Raw genomic sequence first — 12,212 nt, forward strand, 5'->3', positions numbered from 1 at the left:
ATACAGCACCCTACATTTTTTCCCAAATTTTAAATTCATTGCACAGTATCATTTCAGGCAGCTAAGCAAGGTGATTGGCTGAGGCTTCAAAGTATTAATTCCTAAAATTGTACCTTCTCTCCCCAACACTACACTCAAGTGTAGCTTCAATTTTTGTAGAAAAAATGAGGAAGCACAGTATATAGCTGCCAGAAGAAGGTATGCATCATCAAGGTCAGTGCTATGGATGGAATCTGTATCCCTTCCCGCCAATTTCATACGGTTAAACCTAACCCCTAATATGATGATATTTGGAAGTGGAGCCTTCAGGAGGTGACTAGTAAGTGACTAGGCTCTAGTCCTATGAATGAGATTAGTGACCTTATAAAAGAGACCCCCAGAAAGCTCCCCTGCTCCTTCTACCATAAGAGGACACGCTTATGAACCGGGAATCGGGGTCCTCAACCAACACCGAATCTGCTGGCGCCTTAATTTGGACTTCCCAACCTCCAAAACTGTGATAAATAAATTTCTGTTATTTGAGCCATCCCATTCTGGCATTTTTGTTATAGCAGCCCAAACAGACTGAGACAGCCACACTTCAGTGGAAATCAAAAAAAGGATGTAGGCCCTCACTCAGGAGAAATCTCCATTTGCTCCCTTGTACCCTTATAAAAATATAAATATTTTAGGTGTTATAAATTTTAAGCTTCTCAAAAGCCCATCATGGGCAGAAATGTATATGTGAATGCACATACATGCATAGTAACAATAACATTAATATTGCTTACTAGGTACCAGCACCATTCTAAATACTTTACATATATTGCTTCAATTCTAATGACATTCTATGATCTATTTACAGACTGTTCTATAGAAATAAGTACTATTTTTAAAAACCAAGATAGATAGGTTATTTGTATAAAGTTACCAAGCCATAGGGATGGAACTTGAACTTAGACAATCTGATACCAGAGTTCCTGCTCTAGAAGTATCTATCTATCTATATGTATATGTATATGTATATGTATATGTATATCTATATCTATCTATCTATATATATATATATAGACAGGTGCCGTCACGACTGGATAGACGACCAAACAGCAGGCTAGGGAGCTGAGAGAGTGGGAGCTGTGGGTGTTGTGGCGGGAGGAGGAAGCTGTGGGCCAAATGACCAAAGGGCAGGTCTGGCTTTCACGGTGTGGTGGGGAGGGGCCGTGGAGGATTAGGAGCCTTGCGGGGCGGGGTGCTATGAGCAAGGAGCTTCCTGGGGTGACTGAGGTGGAGGAGCGTCATGGGGCGGGGGCGGCAAGCGTAAAGCGTAAAGCGTAAAGCGTCGCGGGGCGGTGAAGGCGGGGCAGGGGCTGTTAGCCTGGAGCTTCGCGGGGCAGCAGAGGAGTGTCGCGGGACTTGGGCGGCTGAGGAGGCCAAGGAGCCTCGCAGGGTGGGGGCTGTGAGCGTGGAAGTTCACGGGGCAGGGCCAGGGAGGCGGAGGAGCAATGCTGGGTGGCAGACATGGCCCTGATTGCAGCTAGGCCTAGGGACCCTAACCACGCGCGATTTAATTGTGCGCTGGACCTCTAGTAAATTATATTTGTTTTCCAAATTGGCGAACAATAGTTCTGGTCAAAATCCTCACTCTTGTGGAAATTTCAGTCATTGAATTTCTAATATTTTAGGTCAAGAGAATGTAATTTAATAGGATGCAAGAACTTTAGTTCATAAAATAAATGCACCAACCCTTAGAAAATCACAATAAAACCCTTTATTTTTTATTTATTTTAAATATATTTTTTATTGATTTCAGAGAGGAAGGGAGAGGGAGAGAGAGAAAGAGAAACATCAATGATGAGAAAGAATCACTGATTGGCTGCCTCCTGCTTGCCCCCTACTGGGGATTGAGCCCGCAACACAGGCCTATGCCCTGACTGGGAACTGAACCATGACCTCCTGGTTCATAGGTTGATGCTCAACCACTGAGCCACACCAGCCAGGCCATAATAAAACCATTTAAAGGATATAATGATGAAATGAGGTTTTGATTCTGTGATTTAAAAGGTCAAGTATTTTAATTTTAACCAAATCCTAAGACTGCGTTATCATCTTAATGATCAACATTATAATCAAAACAATAATGTTAGAAATTCTAACATTTCCATTTTATGGCTAAAAAATCAGCAAATTCAGACTATCATAAACTTATTCTTTGATTTTACAATTTCCTTTAAAAGCAGCTCTTCACAATCTAGCATCAGAAAACATTTTGAAAATTTCTCTATGAATCAATTTTATACTAAGACCATGACAATGAGAATATAATCATTCTTTTCCCAAAAGCAAGGAGATAACTGAGGTTTTTAAAATAATTCATTAAGGACAAAACTTTAATTTTACTGAAGGCTGAGTATTCTTTAAAGCTATCATTAGTATTTAAATCACTACAATTAACAAACTGTTTTGTGTGTTTTTTCAAATGATGCATATGTGTAAGTTTGGTCTATGGAACCTGCTGGTCTACAATTCTGATATGAATTCATGAGTATTAATATGAAGGAATTATCTGGCTTACGTAGTATTAAATGTTTGAAGAGATTTCTGCAGTAAAAACATTCACTGGAGAGGTTCAGATAACATTTATTACATAAATCCATACATAGAAAATATTTAGAAAGACATTTTAAAAAACAGATGATGCTCTTATAAAACAATGTTTTCAAAGCAGAGCAACCATCCTTCTGAGGATATGCAGTTACCACATGTGCCAAAGAATGTCTACAAGATGCTAGGGAAAATTCTTTCAAGAGAATTGATTTTATAACCTTGCAAAGTATTTTAAAACATTTTGAGATTTATTTATGTAAAATCAAATATCATGGAGTGAAATTCAAATGGTGCATGGATTAAGCATTAAACAAAATTTCAAAAGCAACTTTAATTATGACTCTGGACTTCCCTGGAGCTATGCATTCAATATCTTTTGACTTACTACATGGTTGTTTTTTTAAAACACACTGGATATGACATAATCTCTGCTTCAAGTAATTGAGTGCAAAAAGGACTGGAAGAATAGACATGCACCTGTTCTAGAAAGTGTTAACAAAGCAGGTGTAGGGGGAGACTAGAACACTGCCTTACATGCTCAGTACTGTTTGCATTATTTAGGATAAATATAAGTACTACTATATTAAAGAGAAAAAAAACCCACCTAAATATACATTAAAATATACAAAATTATATTACCTTAAATTTATAAATTATATGAATAAATCCAATTGTTATTCTTGTAAAAATATGAAAATCTTTATTGTTTTATTACCAATGTGTGAACTATATAAAAACAAGAATAATTAAGGCTTATCTCATTTTCCAATGTTTAAGAAAACAGACCTTTAGTTGACCAAAGGGAAAACAAAAAAAATTTTATTTTCATATACAAATATATTCAAAACCAGTATGCTGTCAGATTTTCTTATTTTTGGTCATATTTTTGACAAATTTCTAAATGTTTAATAAACTTAAATATTCTGTCAGATGAAAATAGCATGCATTTTGTCTTAAAGTATAAAGCATGCATTTTCTCCTATTTTGCTTGGCAGAAAATTAAATGAATAACTTTGTGGTCCAAGAAAGATTCAGTTAGTTTGAGATGTTTGCTGGCATGACAATATATTTCGTTGCCAAAAATGACCAATAGCTTGCTTTTGTAAATGGACATTAAAGATTCTTGGGGTCGCTGTCATTATATTCTTAGCTAGATTTAAATTTTTAATGAGTGTGTATATGCCAATTAGCCTTTGTTTCCTACTTGAGTGGTAATTTTTTTCTTCAATTTAAAATTTCTTATTAAGTACTAGAGGCCCGAAACACGAAGATTCATGCAAGAATAGGCCTTCCTTCCCCTGGCTGCCGGCACCAGCTTCCCTCTAGCACTCGGGACCCGGGCCTTCGCTCTGGCTGCCTCCTCCCGCCTTCACTCCAGGCCAGAGCCGCCTCCTGCCCGCTCCGAGCTGGCTCCGTGGCCGCCACCCAGAGGCCAGCCCTCGGCGGCTGGCCGGGGCTTGCTAAGGAAGCCAAGCGTCCTGCCCACTCCGGCTGGCTCTGTGGCTCAGGCCGGCACCGCCATCTTTATGGCTATGGGTGCCACCATCTTTGTCGTGGAATGACAGTTAATTTGCATATTGCCCTTTTATCAGTATAGATTTTCCAATTGTAAAAATATAACATTGTTGCAACAGGTAAAGAAAATCCAAACAGGATTAGACAAAAAAGTTACTGATCTCTTCTACCTATCTCTTTATCATCATATATAACCAGTGTTTAAGCAATTTCCATATTTATATACATATATAAACATATAGTTTGGGAATCGAATAAGTTTTGGTTGTATTTATTTTGCTGATTGGTTGGTTTGTTAAAAAGGTATGATATTATATGCATTGCCGGGAGCTGGTCCATCCTTGCTGTTTCAAGGGACCTGGCATATATGGCATACTGTTCTTAATATGTTTGCTCACCTTCTTGGCGCTATGTGTTTTAACCAAGGTCACCTCTCCGAGAAAGGTTGTTTCCCCAGGTGGGGATCTTTCCCTGAGGTTAGGGAGGGGATACAACCCCTAAATTAAGTGCCAGGCGGGTAGTTAAGCTACATAATCTTTACTCCCTGGAATGGAGATGAGAAACGCCCTAACCTTTGTAATAGAAATTGACAGGATTAAAATCGGCTGGTATAAATACGGATGTAACAAGACAATAATCATCAGATCCTAACCAGAACCTAGCCAGAGAACATGGCAAAAGATCCTGGACAGAACCTGGCTACAGAACTTCACTGGAGAACCTAGACAGAACATGGCAAAAGAACCTGGATAGAACCTGGCTAAAGAACCTGGTGACTGAACCTGGCTGGAGAACCTGGAGAACCTAGCTGGAGAACCTAGCGAGAGAACATGGCACCAGAACTTGGTTGGAGTTCCTAACCAGAGCTTCGCTGGAGATCCTGGAGGGAGAACCTCGCTATGCTGATGAACTGAAACCAGTTTCCATGTCATTCATTCTTCGCCGACTCCGTCCACACATTTGGGGATCCCTGGACCCGTTGGGGTTGGACCCCAGCAATGCATTATTCTACAACTTGGTTTACTTACTTTAAAATACATTTTGGACAATCATAAATGGTCACTAGAATTCCTTGAGTATTATATTTCTAAAAGCAGAAATCATGTTTAGGCAAATCTATCCTCAAATCATGTGGAGTATTACAATGTTTGTATAGTTTTGTTCCTTGATTTGTATATGTAGATGGAACCCAGAGTTTTCCAAAGGTAGAATAACAAATTCTCACAGATAATATATATTCCATAATTCAATCTGAATTTTCCCAAATGGAGACTACTATAAGTTATCCTATTTAAATTAATTATTCATATCTGAATAAGAAACTTCTACTACTGTTATTTTTTATCAAGTGATATTCTAGAACATCTAAAAGATTTCACAACTCAAGAAAAATGTAGACATGTACAAAATCAAGGAAGCATACTGTGAAATTTTATGTATAATTGTTAAGTAGAACTATTAAGAGTTATTTTTCAAGCTACAAAGCAAGAAAAAAGAGTAGAAGCTCTGATATACATTGAGAGCTCTTATAAATAAGAACCACTAAAATCACAACTGGAAAAGAGAAAGCACTCATTTGTGGAATATAATGAACAAAATAAACTGATGAACAAAAATAGATCCAGAGACAGAGAAGCATCGAACAGACCATCAAACTTCAGAGGGAAGGCAGGGGAGGACGGGACATAAGGGATCAACCAAAGGACACAGACACTGGGAAGGGGTGAGGGCATGTTCTCGGGGGTGGAGGTGGTCGGGGAGAGGTCAATGGGGGAAAAAGGAGACATATGTAATACTACATGTAAGACTTTAAACAATAAAGAATTTTTTTTAAAAAAGGAAGAAAAAAAGAGAAAGCACATGAAAAGACAATTCATGAAAGAAATACAAAAGTGAGAAAAAACTTGTGAAAATCTGACTACTAATAAAATAACCAATAAAGTAAAATAGTGACAACATTGCTGTTTTTCATCTAATAAACTGGCAAATATTTCACTTCATGATGTTTTTATTCTAATAGTTCCTCTTCATATTCTGCAAGATGACCACAGAGAATATATGTTGTTTAGCTGGCTTTCGATCTCTACCTTTGAGGTTCAGTGGATTCAATGGAGTGGCTCACCTTCCTGTGTGTGTGCATAACACCTAGGCCTAACCCATTCTAGGACCCTATCCCTCAGAGTCCACAGTGATTGGCCGTGGGGTGAGAATATGATCCAGTCAGGACTAATTACAGTATCTTCATCATAGATTTGTTTTATGGACACTGAGAAAATTGTGGTCTTTCTCTTCCCTTTTTCGGAAAATAAGAACTGTAAAAATTCATAAATTCTGAGTTGCCATTGGCCATCTCTTTCACCATGTGGAGAAAAAGTACTGAGAATAAAGATACCAAAACTGAGAAAAAAGATCCAAACTTGATGTCAAATCATTTGAGTATCCAGATCCAGGTCTATCCCAGAACTTTTTCATTGTGAGCGGACATTCCTTTCAGCATTGAGCTAATTTGAAATAAGTTCCTATCATCTGTAACCAAGAGAATTCTGACCAATACAAAAGTAGAATACAATGTGTTTCTAGCTCCCTTCACAAACAAGCATAACAACACCCAATGACTAATGTTGCAGATTAGAGCAGAGAGCAAAAATCGCCCTTTCTAAAATGAGTTCGGTTAGGAGGAATTTTTCTCACAGGTCACATAACTACTCCAGAAGAACACATCATCGTTGTAGTTTGTACTTTATAATTATAGTTGAAAATAATTTTATAGAACTTAGTGAAATTATCAGAATTTTTGGCAGAAACTGTGGCAGAATAACTGGTTCCTTGACATGATTTTGCTTTTTATTTCACTTGTGCTAGAAAGAGGTGATCCTATCCTACCGTTCCCCAAATTACATAATAACTATTTAAGAAATGTTAATACTATAATATTCAACGATGGAGTAAACTATATATCACATGGAGAGGAGTCAATTTGTTTAAATTGGAAGAAATGGCAACTAATGTAAAAGTAAGCACATTTTTCCAAAATATCAAGAAAAAATGTTTTGTTTTTTTAGCCAAAAATATGGATTGAATAAACTGTTTCTTTTCTAAGTCCTATAAGAAAGAACGTTCACTGCAAATGATCAAAAGTCCATGTATATCTCAAGCAAAACAAGTTTTTAAAAATCTGAGATTTTCCTTTGTCCTTATGGAAAAGGAGAATAAATACTACTAATTACTAATGCAAATTTTGTCTTAAAAAGAAATTCAATGGTCTAACTATCCTTTCTGTGTTCTGACTATATATCAAAGGAGATAAGAACATGAATTATATAAAGTGGAATTATCTTTTCAATGGGCAAATAGAAGCTCTTTCTTTACAAATGATAACTTATTACTCTTTGGCAATACTATAGGTTTTTTCAATCTAATTTAAATTTAAACTCAATGAAATAAAGTTATCCTAAAAAAAAATGAACTCCCTAGTTGGTAAGCAACCCCTGGCACATGTGCCAAACATGGCACACCAGTAACTTTTGCTGGCACGCGAAACCCTCTCTTATAATCTTCCATTTACAATTTTTTTCTTAATATAGACTTTTTTATTTTTCAGATAAATTCAGTGTAGGTGCATCTTAGATAAATAAATAATTTTACATAACAACTTATCTTAAAGACCACAGACATGGCCGAAACCGGTTTGGCTCAGTGGATAGAGCGTCGGCCTGTGAACTGAAAGGTCCCAGGTTCGATTCTGGTCAAGGGCATGTACCTGGGTTGCGGGCACATCCCCAGTAGGAGATGTGCAGGAGGCAGCTGATCGATGTTTTTCTCTCATTGATGTTTCTAACTCTCTATCTCTCTCCCTTCCTCTCTGTAAAAAATCAATAAAATATATTTTTAAAAAAAAGAAAAAAAAAGACCATAGACATGGATTGACGAGAGAGGGGAAGAGCAATTTTTATGCCTCTGCCTTAACTCTCCCTGCCTTCCTAGATCCGACCAGTGTTTTGGTTTCATCCACATACGCTTGTGAATCTTTGTTTTCAGTGATGAATTTTGTTATGTCTCGTAATAGGAGTAGCCTGACGGATGAAAGTAGTAGCTCATGCATATCTCTGAAGGTCACGAAATATAAACCTGATGTAAAATCTCTGTCATCAGTGATGCAGCAGCAAAAGTCCCACTGATAATATCAAACGGAGTCATAAAGTTTTTTGTTGGACTATCAGTGTACCTGTATACATTAAAAAATAAATGTATTTTTCATCATCATATAGTACTGTGTTTTTGTCGCTCGAATGAATTTTATTATTTCTTCAAGGTTCTTCACATATGTACACCTTAACACTTGGATTGCGGGAAACGAGTTAAGTCGGCTCGCGTGAATTGCGCGTACTCCGCGGGAGCCGTCTTAACTCGGTTCATATAGATTTGCGGTGGAGTGCGGGAAACGTGTAAACTCGGGCCGATTGTAACTGCGTATTACCAAATATTTGTTTGTTTGCCGTTCACAAAGATACCTAAAAAACTATTAATTTCTATTTGTTTTGATTTATTATGAAAATTTTATTTTAAACTTTAAAAATATGTGTATATTTTTAGGTAATAAGTATTTTTTGGGTTTTTCGTATTTAGTTTATATATATCGAATTATTTATGTACTGAATAGATAAAAAAATGTCTGTGATTGAATAAATTTTCATTTTTTACACAAGAAACCGAAAATTTCATTTCAATCGAACCCATACTTCAAAAGATATAGGCATTTTAAACTAACTCTGATTTTGCGCGGGAAACCTAAATAATTGCCCGCGCCATCTTATATTTTGGCGGGAAATTCACCCGACACCGTAGTGTTAAGAGATACTAAGTAGGCGTAACATGTTCTCAAAAAATGAGGGTTGGCACACAGAAGAATTTTGAGTCAGAGATTTTGCTGGCTTTGGCACGCACTCACGAAAAGGTTGCCCACCCCTGCCCTAGGCAAATTTCACTTAACCCCATTAACACCAATTAGTGAACATCAGGTAACAAAAATTTTGGGGCTGCCTGGCTGGGTTGCTCAGTTGGTTGTGACATTCTCCTGTTGTCCGGTACATGGGAAAAAGGCTGCGGGTTTGATACCGGGTCAGGGCACATACCTAGTTGTGGGTTCGATCCTGGTCAGGGCACATATAGGAGGACAATCAATTGATGTTTCTCTCTCACATGGAAGTCTGTGTCTCTCTCACATAAATTTTTAAAAAGTTTTAAGCAAGAATGTAAAAATAAGCCACTGATGTATTAACATGTGCTTCTAATCTTTGATCAAGTGACAGACCTCTGCAGATTCAAATACACTAATTATAGAGCTCTTGACGCAGTAAGTCCTGTTAAGTTACATACACTGGTAAGGGGGTTCTATCACCTAGATCAAATATCCTCATTTTTTATAACAATAATTCAACTCATCACAACTGGAATTCAGCTTTTTAATTAAGACTGTGCATCTTTAATAGCCAGCTTAATAAACACACATTTAAATTAACATTTGGCTTTTTGAAAGCCATTTTGGGATTTGTATCTTTCTACTAGATAGATGACTTTTAAAAAGTTAGGAAGTGGGGAGAATTTTGAATACTTTATTCATACTTAACATGACCATATGGCAGTTGGTAGTGAAATAAAGGGAAAGGAGTTGTAAGAGGAACTGCTGTTATAGCAGGAATTTGAAAGGCAGGTGATGAAACAAGAACAAAAGAGGAATGTGTGCAATGCCATGGTCAGCACTGGGTCTAGCAGCTCATCCACAAGGTAGTATGCACCATGTTAACACAGCCAGTGCTCTAAGCTGAAAAAAGGTCAAGTGGAAGTATTGCTTTTAGGTTTGTCACAGATGAGAGGTTATAATTACTGCGGAATTTCTGCAGTCCCATAGATCAGAGGAGGTAACTTAAGATTTCATGGGTTTGTGTGTATGTGAGGAGGCATGTGTGTATGAAAACTGACCCAGCTTGCCAGCTGACAAATAACTGCAATTATTTATTTCAAGAAACCCAACATTTACTTAAAAAGAATTAAATGCACCAATTTTACCAACCAATCTATAGAATGATTTTCATACATAAAATAAGAAAGCTTCTGGTATGGGGAAAACTGAGCAGGAAATCAAGAGGCTTAGATCCTGCCTGGTTTGACTTTGTGAAGCCACTTAATTTTTCTGGGTATTAGATTCATTACCTATAAAATAAAGACATCAGACTAGGATTATTAGAAGGTTCAATTCTAGTTCAAGAGGCTGACAATAATAAATCCACTAAGGGGGTAAAATTATCTGTTTATTTTATGTAACAATATAAAATCCTTCTATGTTTTTCTAAAAAAGGGATTTGTTAGGGGGCTTTTGTGGTTTGGATCTATTTTAAAAACTGACAGATGGTGCTAAGAGTGTAGTTACTATTGGATCTATTGTCAACATTAAAGAAATAGCTAAAAATCCAGAAAAGCTACTTTAGGGAAATAATTCCATAGTTTTTATAAATGCAATAAATAAATTATTTCCCTAAATAAATAATCTTAGTATTCTATAAAGTGTGCTACAGATAAATTTGAAATATTTTTAAATCAAAGCGAATGCTACTATCAAAAGGAAGATAAATGAGCAGCTAAATTCATTCTGTGGTGAACAGTTTATTTAACAATCTTGGAACAAATAAATTTATTTAGTGAAAAGATGCCAATTCAAGCTTGGGAAATCTGAGCTAAGACTGGTGAAAATTAAATTCAGAATTATTTTTTAGGCTAAGATTTAAAAGAGTAAAAAGACAGGATTAAAATTTAACAAAGTTTTAGGGCATTGTCAAAAGAATATGCAATCTGGAACCAGCAGGCCACCAACTCTGTCAGTTACCTGCTGAGAGACCTTAAGCAAAATACTTAATTCTCCTTATCCATAAAGTGTTATTTATTCCTGACCTAAATTTCCTACAAGGTTATCATAAAGATTGTTGCATGAAATACTTAGTAGATTATAAAGTACTACAGAAGTTCTGAGGTGTGTTTTTTATTATTATATTAAAAATTAGCTCACATCATCACTCAAATAATAAAAGCAAAAATCTCTAATAACTATTTATGGTGTCAGATGGGCACTAATTTATTGGGCTGATAAGTTAGTAAGTTATATGTCTAATCATGGATTGTACACCTAAAACGAATATAATAGTGTATGTCAACTTTAATAAAAAAAGTTATTTAAAGTAAAAAATTTCAAGATAAAAGAACCAATGGAATCACAATTTTGGGAAAAGCTGATGTATGAAAAAGATTATAGGAGGTAGAGTACAATTTTTCTCTTTATAGATTTGTTTTGCAAAAAGACTCAGTATATATTTAGTATAAAAGAGGGTCAGGGGTGCTCACTACATACTCCTACAATAGCATTGTTGGCATTAAAGACTAGAACTCTTTAAGGTGATAACTGTGTATAAGGTGATAGTCACCCATTTCCATTTCTCTTTGGCAAATTTCAGATAGCTAGGCTCACCTGAGTAGACACTGTCACTTACAAGCTTTAAAAACTTCTAAATTGGTTGAAAATATCAGTGCCAATAAGGCTACACCAATCTAATTCAATTTTAGTTAGGCTTACAAAGAGTATTAGAAATAGGGCAAAAAAACAAAAACAAACAAACAAAATAAAACGAGAAATAAATTTGAGGTGAATTCTGGGTATAACTAAAACAGCTATATTTTCTTCACATTAATAGTTAAGAGTATTATAAATATACAAAGAAAAGATTGTAGAGTACATCTTAATACTTCCTACTAAATATCAAATTATGAACTCATGATTCATTCTGTTTTGTGTTTACTTCCAAATGAAGTTGAAATTTATTTTTAAAACTTACCATGAAGCTTTAAAAAGTATATACGTAAATGGGTGGGGGTAAACAAAATACTGTAGGTGACTGATATTCCAAATTTAAAAACAAGTAAAATGGTTTATTTTCTAAATTTTTCTAAATCTTTGTGACAGGAAAAAATTAGATATTAAATATGTAAAAATGTGGGAAAATCTTTCTGTAGACATATCACTAGCTCTTATTATAGATAAAAAAATATAAGAATTAGCTCTATTACCT

The 12,212-nt window shown here is 35.9% G+C and overlaps 1 protein-coding gene across 9 annotated transcripts in view; it reads right to left on the minus strand.

The window, feature by feature from the left end:
- ARHGAP21 (Rho GTPase activating protein 21) overlaps positions 1-12,212 on the minus strand; it is a 139,293-nt gene that overhangs the window by 29,171 nt on the left and 97,910 nt on the right. The gene's annotated exons all lie outside the window — the stretch shown is intronic.

Source organism: Myotis yumanensis, unplaced genomic scaffold, assembly GCF_028538775.1.
Source record: "Myotis yumanensis isolate MYYU_CA2020_CCGP unplaced genomic scaffold, mMyoYum1.0.hap1 SCAF_1, whole genome shotgun sequence".
NCBI lineage: Eukaryota > Metazoa > Chordata > Mammalia > Chiroptera > Vespertilionidae > Myotis > Myotis yumanensis.